Here is a 12159-nt window from a genome sequence, read left to right on the forward strand (position 1 = left end):
ATGGTTATGAGGTTTTAATAATTAAAAGATAAATAAAACATAAAATAAGATAAAGTTACTTATGTAATTCATTAGTGTGAATTTCAGATAAGCGTCTGGAGATGCTTTGTTGCTTCTGAACCTCTACTTTCCTACTGCCTTCTTCCAATCATGCGTGCTCCCTTCCATGGTAAGCTGTAAGATCCTCTCAGTGAAAATGGTCCTCTACGGTTTCTGCACGGCTAATCAACTGTCGGATTTCTCGTCTCGGATGAAAAATACTAGGCACAGCTACCACATGGCTAATCATCTGTCGGTTCCCACTAGCGTCGGAATAGAATCCATTGATCCTTTTGCACACTGTCACTGCGCCCAACATTCGCAGGTTTGAAGCTCGTCACAGTCATCCCTTCCCGGATCCTACTCGGAATACCACAGACAAGGTTTAGACTTTTCGGATCCCAGGAATGTTGCCAATGATTTAAGCCTATACCCCGAAGATACTAATCTCACAGACTCGGTCCGTGTATTAGATATCCAAGAGAATATACTCCGGCTGTCGTCCAATGACTACGTTGAACATCATGTAGACCGCTTTGTGGTTGTCAGGCACGCAGATCTTGGCTAAGCGAGTAACGAAGATTGGGTGATTGTCACGGATCACCTCTTCATTCTGACTTAACTGAATTAAGTACGAGAGTATATCTTGGAGAAGAAGTAGGCGTGAATTGAAAGAAAAATAATAGTACTTGCATTAATTCATGAAGAACAGTAGAGCTCCACAGCTTAATCTATGGGGTGTAGAAACTCCACCGTAGAAAATACATAAGTGAAAAAGGTCTAGGCATGGCCGTGAGGCCAGCCTCCAAATGTGAAAAGATGATAAAAGTTACATAAGATTAAAAAAAAAGATATAAAATAAATCTCTAAAAGTAGTTTTTATACTAAACTGGTAACCTAGGTTTACAGAAAACGAGTAACTAAGTGCAGATAGTGCAGAAATCTACTTTCGGGGCCCACTTGGTGTGTGCTTGGGCTGAGCATTGAAGCTTTTTCGTGCATAGGCTGTTCCTATAGTTAAACGCCAGCTTGGGTGCTAGTTTGAGCGTTTAACTCCAATTCTGGTGCCAGTTTGGGCGTTTTACGCCAGAAAGTTTTAGGCTGGCTTTGGACGCCGGTTTGGGCCATCAAATCCCGGACAAAGTATAGACTATTATATATTGCTGGAAGTCCCAGGATGTCTACTTTCCAATGCAATTGAGAGCGCACCAATTGGGCTTCTGTAGCTCTAGAAAATCCACTTCGAGTGCAGGAGGGTCAGAATCCAATAGCATCTGCAGTCCTTTCTCAGCCTCTGAATCAGATTTTTGCTCAGGTCCCTCAATTTCAGCCAGAAAATACCTGAAATCACAGAAAAATACACAAACTCATAGTAAAGTCCAAAAATGTGATTTTTGAAAAAAAACTAATAAAAATATAATAACAAGTAATTAAAACATACTAAAAACTATGTAAAAATAATGCCAAAAAGGGTATAAATTATCCGCTCATCACAACCCCAAACTTAAATTATTGCTTGTCCCTAAGCAGCTAAAAACAAAATAGAATAAAAAGAAGAGAAAATACAATAAATTCCAAACTTATCAATGAACTTAGTTCCAATTAGATGAGCGGGGCTAGTAGCCTTTTTGCTTCTGAACAGTTTTGACATCTCACTTTATCCTTTGAAGTTTAGAATGATTGGCATCCATAGGAACTCATAATTCAGATAGTGTTATTGATTCTCTTAATTCAGTATGTTGATTCTTGAACACAGCTATTTTATGAGTCTTGACCGTGACCCTAAGCATTTTGTTTTTTAGTATTACCACCGGATACATAAATGCCACAAACACATAACTGGGTGAAACTTTTCAGATTGTGACTCAGCTTTGCTAGAGTCCCCAGTTAGAGGTGCCCAGAGCTCTTAAGCACACTCTTTTTGCTTTGGACCACGACTTTAACTGCTCAGTCCCAAGCTTTTCACTTGACACCTTCACGCCACAAGCACATGGTTAGGGACAGCTTGGTTTAGCTGCTTAGGCCAGGATTTTATTCCCTTGGGCCCTCTTATCTATTAATGCTCAAAGTCTTGGATCCTTTTTACCCTTGCCTTTTGGTTTAAAGGGTTATTGGCTTTTTCTGCTTGCTTTTTCTTTTTCTTTCTTTTTCTCTCTTTTTTTTCGCCACTTTTTTCTGCAAGCTTTTCACTGCCTTTTCTTGCTTCAAGAATCAATTTTTTTTTTAATTTTTCAGATTATCAATAACATTTCTCCTTTTTCATTATTCTTTCAAGAGCCAATAATTTTAACATTCATAAACAACAAAGTCAAAAAATGCACTGCTCAAGCATTCACTCAGAAAACAGAAATTATTGCCACCACATCGAAATAATTAAACTAATTTCAAGATAAATTTCGAAACCCAATGTTATTTAATTATATTTATTTATATTCCATTGTCATTTTATGTTTTCTTTAGGTTGATGATCATGTGAAGTCATAAAAACAACTACAGAATTAAAGCAAAATAAAAAACAACATCAAAAATAGCACACCCTAGAGGACAGGCTTACTGGCATTTAAATGCCAGTAAGGATAGCAGAATGGGCGTTTAACGCCCAGCCTGGCAGCATTCTGGGCGTTAAATGCCAGAATGGGCAGCACTCTGGGCGTTTAACGCCAGAAAAGGGTGTCTGGCGTCTGGCTGGCGTTAAACGCCAGAAAGGGGGCAGCAGACTGGCGTTTAACGCCAGGAAAGGTAGCAGCTGGCGTTTAATGCCAGAATTGGCACACTGAGGGCGTTTGAACGCCAGAATGGTGCAGGGAGCAGAATTTCTTGACACCTCAGGATCTGTGGACCCCACAGGATCCCCACCTACCCCACCTCTTCGTCTCTCCTCTTCACACCATTTAAATTCAAACCATTTCCCTCCCAAACCCACCCATTCATGACCGAATTCCCCCTCTCTCCTACCCTATAAATACTCATCCTCACTACCTTCAATTTCACACATCATACACACTATTACCCCCTTGGCCGAAACCATTACTACTCTCCATCTCCTCCATTTCTTCTTCTTCTACTCCTTTCTTTCTTCTTTTGCTCGAGCATGAGCAAACCTTTTAAGTTTTGTGTGGAAAAAGCTTTGCTTTTCTATTTTTCCATAACCATTAATGGCACCTAAGGCCGGAGAAACCTCTAGAAAGAGGAAAGGAAGGCAATTGCTTCCACCTCCGAGTCATGGGAAATGGAAAGATTCATCTCAAAGGTCTATCAAGACCACTTCTATAAAGTTGTGGCCAAGAAAAAGGTGATCCCCGAGGTCCCCTTCATGCTCAAAAAGAGTGAATATCCGGAGATCCGATGTGAGATTTAAAGAAGAGGTTGGGAAACTCTCACCAACCTAATCCAACAAGTCGGAATCTTAATGGTTCAAGAGTTCTATGCCAATGCATGGATCACTAAGAACCATGATCAAAGTATGAACCCAAACCCAAAGAATTGGCTCACAATGGTTTGGGAGAATTACTTGGATTTCAGTCCGGAAAATGTGAGCTTGGCATTTAACTTGCCAATGATGAGAGGAGATCCCTATCCTTTCACTAGAAGGGTCAACTTTGATCAAAGGTTGGACCAAGTCCTCATGGACATCTGTATGGAAGGAGCTCAATAGAAGAGAGACTCAAGAGGCAAGCCGGTTCAACTGAGAAGGCTTGACCTCAAACCGTGGCTAGGGGATGGTTGGAGTTCATCCAACGCTCTATCATCCCTACTAGCAACCGGTCTGAAGTTACAATAGACCGGACTATCATGATCCTAGCATCATGAATGGAGAGGAAGTAGAAGTTCATGAGATCATATCCCTAGAACTCTACAAGATGGCGGATAAGCCCTCTACTTTGGCAAGGTTAGCCTTCCCTAATCTCATCTATCACCTATGCAATTCAGCTGGAGTTGTCATAGAGGAAGACACCCTCATTGAAGAGGACAAGCCCATCACTAAAAAAAGGATGGAGAAAAAAAGAGAGCCCACTCATGGACCTCAACAAGAGCATGAGGAAGTTCCTCATCATGAAATCCCTGAGATGCCTCAAGGGATGCACTTTCCTCTACACAATTATTGGGAGCAAATCAACACCTCCTTAGGAGAATTGAGTTCCAACATGGGGCAACTAAGGATGGAGCACCAAGAGTACTCCATTATCCTCAATGAAATTAGAAAAGACCAAAAAGCCATGAGGGAGGAGCAACAAAGGCAAGGAAGAGACATAGAGGAGCTCAAGCACTCCATAAGATCTTCAAGAGGAAGAACTAGCCGCCATCACTAAGGTGGACCCGTTCTTTAATTTTCTTGTTTTTATTTTTCTGTTTTTCGAATTATATGCTATATGTTTTGTCTATGTTTGTGCCTTTATTACATGATCATTAGTGTTTAAGTGTCTATGTCTTAAAGCTATGAATGTCCTATGAATCCATCACCTTTCTTAAATGAAAAATATTTTTAATTGCAAAAGAAAAAGGAGTACATGAATTTTGAATTCTATCTTGGAATTAGTTTAATTATTTTGATGTGGTGGCAATACTTTTTGTTTTCTGAATGATTACTTGAACAGTGCATATTTTTGAAATGGCAGCAAGTGATCTTAAGGGTATTAGCCCAGCCAGATGCATGCACAAGATACTTTTGGAGGATGATGCCAAGCCAGTGGTTCAACCACAGAGGCGGCTGAATCCAGCCATGAAGGAGGTGGTGCAGAAAGAGGTCTGGTGTACGAAATCGTGATTGTTCATTCCTTGGTAACGGTGCCAAAAACTTAATACGCACGTTCATAATTTTAGTTCTTTTTCACAACTTCGCACAACTAACTAGCAAGTGCACTGGGTCATCCAAGTAATAAACCTTACGTGAGTAAGGGTCGATCCCACGGAGATTGTCTGCTTGAAGCAAGCTATGGTCATCTTGCAAATCTCAGTCAGGCGGATTCAAATGGTTATGGTGAATTGATAGTTAAAATATAAATAAAATATAAAATAGGATAGAGATACTTATGCAATTCATTGGTGAGAGTTTCAGATAAGCGTATGGAGATGCTTTTGTTCCTTCTGAACCTCTGCTTTCCTACTGCTTTCATCCAATCACTCATACTCCTTTCCATGGCAAGCTGTATGTTGGGCATCACCGTTGTCAATGGCTACATCCCGTCCTCTCAGTGAAAATGGTCCAAATGTGCTGTCACCGCATGGCTAATCATCTGTCGGTTCTCGATCATGTTGGAATAGGATCCAGTGATCCTTTTGTGTCTGTCACTACGCCCAGCACTCGCGAGTTTGAAGCTCGTCACAGCCATCCCTTCCCAGATCCTACTCGGAATACCACAGACAAGGTTTATACTTTCTGGATCTCAAGAATGGCTGCCAATAATTCTAGCCTATACCACGAAGACTCTGATCGTAAATCAGGAGACTAAGAGATATGCATTCAAGCTTGCTTTCATGTAGAACAGAAGTGTTTGTTAGGCACGCGTTCATAAGTGAGAATGGTGATGAGCGTCACATAATCATTACATTTATCATGTTCTTGTGTGCGAATGAATATCTTAGAGAAGAAATAGGCTTGAGTTGAATAGAAAAATAATAGTACTTTTCATTAATTCATGAGGAACAGCAGAGCTCCACACCTTAATCTATGGTGTGTAGAAACTCTACCATTGAAAATACATAAGAACAAGGTCTAGGCATGGCCAAATGGCCAGCCTCCCCAAATGGCATATGAATTCGAAAATAGGGAAAAAGACTGATCCCTGATCAATGATGATGAAAAGATGTAAAATAAATCACTAAAAGTAGTTTTTATACTAAACTAGTAGCTAGGGTTACATAAGATAAGTAAATGATGTAGAAATCCACTTCCGGGCCCACTTGGTGTGTGCTTGGGCTGAGCATTGAGCTTTCATGTGTAGAAACTCTTTTTGGAGTTAAACGCCAGGTTGTAGCCTGTTTCTGGCGTTTAACTCTGATTTCAACCTGTTTCTGGCGTTTAACTCCAGAATAGGGTAGGAAGTTGGCGTTTGAACGACAGTTTGCGTCATCAAAACTTGGGAAAAGTATAGACTATTATATATTGCCGGAAAGCCCTGGATGTCTGCTTTCCAATGCAATTGAGAGCGTGCCAATTAGGTTTCTGTAGCTCCAGAAAATCCACTTCGAGCGTAGGGAGGTCAGAATCCAACAGCATCTGCAGTCCTTCTTCAGCCTCTGAATCAGATTTTTGCTCAAGTCCCTCAATTTCAGCCAGAAATTACCTGAAATCACAGAAAAATACACAAACTCCTAGTAAAGTCCAGAAATGTGATTTTTATTTAAAAACTAATAAAATTATATTAAAAACTAACTAAATCATACTAAAAACTATGTAAAAACAATGCCAAAAAGCGTATAAATTATCCGCTCATCAAGGTCACTAAGTTACTAGAGGCTGAGATTATTTATCCTATTTCTGATAGCCCCTGGGTGAGCCCTATCCAAGTTGTCCCCAAGAAGGGAGGCATGACAGTGGTTCATAATGAAAAGAATGAACTGGTTCCTACAAGAACAGTTACAGGGTGGTGTATGTGTATTAACTACAAGAACTGGTTCGGGGGAATTACTTGGATTTCAGTCCGGAAAATGTGAGGTTGGCATTTAACTTGCCAATGATGAGAGGAGATCCCCATCCTTTCACTAGAAGGGTTAACTTTGATCAAAGGTTGGACCAAGTCCTCATGGTCATCTGTATGGAAAGAGCTCAATGGAAGAGAGACTCAAGAGGTAACCCGGTTCAACTGAGAAAGCTTGACCTCAAACTCGTGGCTAGGGGATGGTTGGAGTTCATCCAACGCTCTATCATCCCTACTAGCAATCGATCTGAAGTTACAATAGACTGGGCTATCATGATCCATAGCATCATGAATGGAGAAGAAGTAGAAGTTCATGAGATCATATCCCTAGGATACTAATCAGTGATGGAGGCACTCATTTCTGCAATAAAGAGCTTGACTCTGCTCTGGTCCGATATGGAATTAACCATAAGTGGCGACTCCATATCATCCACAGACAAATGGGCAGGCTGAAGTCTCGAATAGAGAACTGAAACGAATCCTGGAATGGACTGTAAGTACCCATAGAAGGAATTGGGCAAAAAGTCTGGATGATGCTCTGTGGGCATACAGAACAGCATTCAAGACTCCTATAGGGACCTCTCCATACCAGCTTGTGTATGGAAAAGCTTGTCATCTGCCAGTGGAACTGGAACATAAGGCCTACTGGGCAACCAGGTTCCTAAACCTTGATGCTAAGATAGCTGCAGAGAAGAGATTACTCCAGTTGAATGAGCTAGAAGAGTTCAGACTCAATGCTTTCGAAAATGCTAAAATCTATAAAGAGAAAGCAAAAAGATGGCATGACAAAAGGCTGTCATCTAGAGTCTTTGAGACAGGACAAAAGGTCTTGCTGTTTAACTCTAGGATCTGACTATTTCCTGGGAAATTGAAATCCCGGTGGAGGGGACCGTATGTGATTACAAGTGTGTCACCATATGGCTATGTAGAGCTTCAAGATATTGATTCTGACAAAAAGTTCATTGTTAATGGACAGAGAATCAAACATTATCTTGAAGGTGATGTTGAGCAAGAATGCTCAAAACTGAGACTAAATTAATAAGCTCAGTAAAAGTCCAGCTAAAGACAGTAAAGAAGCGCTTGTTGGGAGGCAACCCAGCCATTATCAAAGAATTAGACGTTTATAACAATTATATAAGTCCATTTAATTTTGTTGTTAGTGTTTATTGATGCTTTTCAGTGAACAAGTCAAGGATATGAAGGTTCAGAACATAAAGCAGAAGAATCACAAAGAAAAAGAGCTCACTGGCATCAAAACGCCAGTAAAGAGGAAATTTGGGCGTTAAATGCCAGAATGGGCAGCATTCTGGGCGTTTAGAAAAAACGCGTAGTAAGGAAGGATTTCTGGCGTTTAACGCCAGCCAGGGTACCTAGCTGGGCGTTAAACACCCAAAATGGCCTCCAGATGGGCGTTAAACTCCAGGACAGCTAAGGGAGAGGTAATTTCGTTTCCAATTCAATTTTTTTCGAATATTCATGTTTTAAATCAAAATTTTTTGCATCCAAACATTACAAACATTCATTTTTCAATTTCTATTCACAAAAATTTATAATCTTATAAATTCTTCTCAATTCTTTTTCAATTCTTTTCAATTCCTTTTCAAAAACTCATTCATATTTCCAATTTCTTTTCAAATCTTTTTAACTCATTCATATCATCTTTTATTTCTTAGATGCATAAACAAAAATTCAGATCTAACTTTCTCATATCTTTTTCATATCTCTTAAATTTTGAAAACAATCTTCTTTTTTTTCATATCATGTTTATCTTTTATCAATCATATCTTTCAAATCATATCTTTTTCTTACTTATTTCTACTTCATATTTTCGAATTTATTGCTAACAATTAATGTTTTGATTCAGAAATTTTCAAGTTGTTACTTGCCTATTAAGAAAGGATCAATCTTTAAATTCTAGAATCATATCTTTTAGTTTCTTGTTAGTCAAGTAATCAACTTTAATTTCAAAAATCAAATCTTTTTAATTTCCTTTTCAAATCTTTTTCAAAATGATTTTCAATCATATCTTTTCAAAATTGATTTTCAAATTTTTTTCAATTAACTACTTGATTTTTTGTTTGATTTTAAAAGTTTACTATTTCTTATCTTTTTCAAAACCACCTAATTACTTTTCTCTCTCTCTAATTTTTGAAAATCACTAACCACTTTTTCAAAATCCTTTTTAATTAAATAATTGTTTTAAATTCTAATTTTATTTTATTTTTCTTCTTAAATTTGAATTCTAACTAATAATTAAAAAAAAACAAAAATATTTTTCTTTTCTTTTGAATTAATTTTCGAATACTCTCTCTCTCATCTCTTTCTATTTATTTATTTATTTACTAACACTTCTCTTCTTCTTATAATTCAAACCCTCTCCCTCTCTTTGTGTTCGAATTCTTCTTCTCCCTTCTTCATTCTATTTCTTCTATTCTTCTACTCACATAAAGGAATCTCTATACTTTGACATAGAGGATTCCTCTTCTTTTCTGTTCTCTTCTTTTTCATATGAGCAGGAGCAAGGATAAGAACATTCTTGTTGAAGCTGATTCTGAACCTGAAAGAATACTAAAGAGGAAGCTAAAGCCCAACACTCTAGAGAGGAGAGGACCTTACAGAAATTTTCGAAAAAGAAGAAGACATGGCAGCCGAAAATAACAACAATGGTGGAGATGCAAGAAAGATGCTTGGTGACTTTACTGCACCAACTTCTGACTTCTATGGAAGAAGCATCTCAATTCCTGCAATTGGAGCAAACAACTTTGAGCTTAGGCCTCAATTAGTTTCTCTAATGCAGCAAAATTGCAAGTTTCATGGACTTCTATTGGAAGATCCTCATTAGTTCTTAGCTGAATTCTTGCAAATCTATGACATTGTCAAGACCAATAGGGTTAATCCTGAGGTCTACAGACTCATGCTTTTTCCCTTTGCTGTAAGAGATAGAGCTAGGATATGGTTGGACTCACAACCTAAAGAAAGCCTGAACTTTTGAGAAAAGTTGGTCAATACTTTCTTGGCCAAATTCTTGCCGGGGATTGTTCGAGTTTGGACAACTGACGGTTCATCTTATTGCTTAGATTGGGTAATTTTATTTTATGTTTAAGCTTTTTATTTTTTGTTTTCGAAAAGTACAAAAAAAATTAATAAAATCATAAAAACCAAAAAATTTTGTGTTTCTTGTTTGAGTCTTGTGTCAAATTTTAAGTTTGTTGTTAATTGCATTCTTTTAATTTTCTTAAAATTTTCAAAAATTCCTGCATTGTGTTCTTCTTTGATCTTCAAGTTGTTCTTGATGATTTTCCTTGTTTGATCTTAAATTTTTCTTGTTTTGTGTATTTTCTTGTTTTTCTTGTGCATTTTCGAATTATAAGTGTCTAAAGTTTAAAAATTTCTAAGTTTGGTGTCTTGCATATCTTTCTTTTCTTAAAAATTTTCAAAAATATGTTCTTGATGTTCATCATGATCTTCAAAGTGTTCTTGGTGTTCATCTTGACATTCAAAGTGCTCTTGCATGCATTGGTTGTTTTGATCTTTTAAATTTTTATGTCTTGTGTCATTTTGTTGTTTTTCTCTCTCTTCATTAATTCAAAAAAATCAAAAATAATATCTTTCCCTTATTTTACTCATAAATTTTGAAATTTTGGGTTGACTTAGTCAAAAATTTTTAAAATTTAGTTGTTTCTTGTTAGTCAAGTCAAAATTTCAATTTAAAAATTCTATCTTTTCAAATCTTTTTCAAAAATCAAATCTTTTTCATTTTTCTTTCTTGTTTTTCGAAAATTCTTCAAAATAAATTTTTCAAAAATCTTTTTCTTAATTTTATTTCATAATTTTCCAAAATATTGCTAACATTTAATGCTTTGATTCAAAAGTTTCAAGTTTTTTACTTTCCTCTTAAGAAAGGTTCAATCTTTTAATTCTAGAATCATATCTTTTAGTTTCTTGTTAGTCAAGTCATCAACTTTAATTTTCAAAATCAAATCTTTTTAAATTTCCTTTTTCAAATCTTTTTCAAAATAAATTGCAATAATATCTTTTCAAAACTTAATTTTAAAATCTTTTTCTAACTTCTTATCTTTTCAAAATTGATTTTCAAATCTTTTTCAATTAACCACTTGACTTGTTTGTTTTGATTTTAAAAAAGGTTTACTAATTCTTATCTTTTTCAAAACCACCTAACTACTTTTTTCTCTCTCTAATTTTTGAAAACCATTACCCACTTTTTCAAAATTCTTTTTAATTAACTAATTGTTTTAAATTCTAATTTTATTTTATTTCTTTTCCTAAATTCGAATTCTAACTTATAATTAAGATAAAAACAAAAATATTTTTCTTTTCTTTTAATTAAAATTCGAATACTCTCTCTCATCACCTTCTATTTATTTTATTTTATTTATTTACTAACACTTCTCTTCTACTCATAATTCGAACCCTCTCCCCCTCTCTATGTTGGAATTCTTCTTCTTCTCCCCTCTTCATTCTATTCTTCTATTCTTATACTCACATAAAGGGATCTCTATAATGTGACATAGAGGATTTCTCTTCTTTTCTGTTCTCTTCTTTTTCATATGAGCAGGAACAAGGATAAGAATATTTTTGTTGAAGCTGATCCTGAACCTAAAAGGACTCTGAAGAGGAAGCTAAGAGAAGCTAAAGCACAACACTTTGGAGAGGACCTTACAGAAATTTTCAAAAAAGTAGAGATGGCAACCAAAAATAACAACAATGGTGGAGATGCAAGGAAGGTGTGATAAACCCATATTTTATGATATATTTTGTGCTTAGTTTGAGTGATTTATTCAATCCTTCACCCACTTATTCATGTTAATTGCATGGTTTTACTTTCCCTTCCTTATTATGTGATGTATGTGAAAAACATATTTCCTATGCTTTTAAATTAATTATTTTAATCACCTTTAATTCCATTCGATGCCATGATTAGTGTGTTGAGTAGTTTCAGATCTTCTAAGGTAGGAATGACTTAAAGGATGGAAAGGAAACATACAAAAATGGAAGGAAAGCACAAAACGGAGTTTCTGAAGAAATTGGCATCCACGCGATCGCATGGGCGACGCGGACGCGTGCCAAGCGCGAATCAACAGCGACGCGGCCGCATGACTGATGCCAGGGCATTTTGGCCAGTTTCACTGACCTTTTTTTTACTGTTTTTAAGGTAGTTTCATGCATTTTCTTAGAAAATAAGCTAGTTTTGGGTAGATATTCACTCACATCTTGATTTAAGCATACATTATGTACTTTACATTATTTCATGAGGATTTTGCATGAATTATATGACAAATTGGATGATGCATGACTCATGACTTGGACTAGAACTTTGATGCACTTTGTTGCTTGATTTCAGGACAAAGGAAGCAAGGAAGAACCACGTTAGCAGCCACGTTAGTCTAACTAACGTGACCACTAACGTGGAATGGGAGCTAGCTTGCAACGTTAATGAGAAAATTAATCGCCAATAACGCCC

The sequence above is a fragment of the Arachis ipaensis genome, chromosome B9 (genome assembly GCF_059453495.1).
Source record: "Arachis ipaensis isolate K30076 ecotype BB chromosome B9, ASM5945349v1, whole genome shotgun sequence".
NCBI classification, from domain to species: Eukaryota; Viridiplantae; Streptophyta; class Magnoliopsida; order Fabales; family Fabaceae; genus Arachis; species Arachis ipaensis.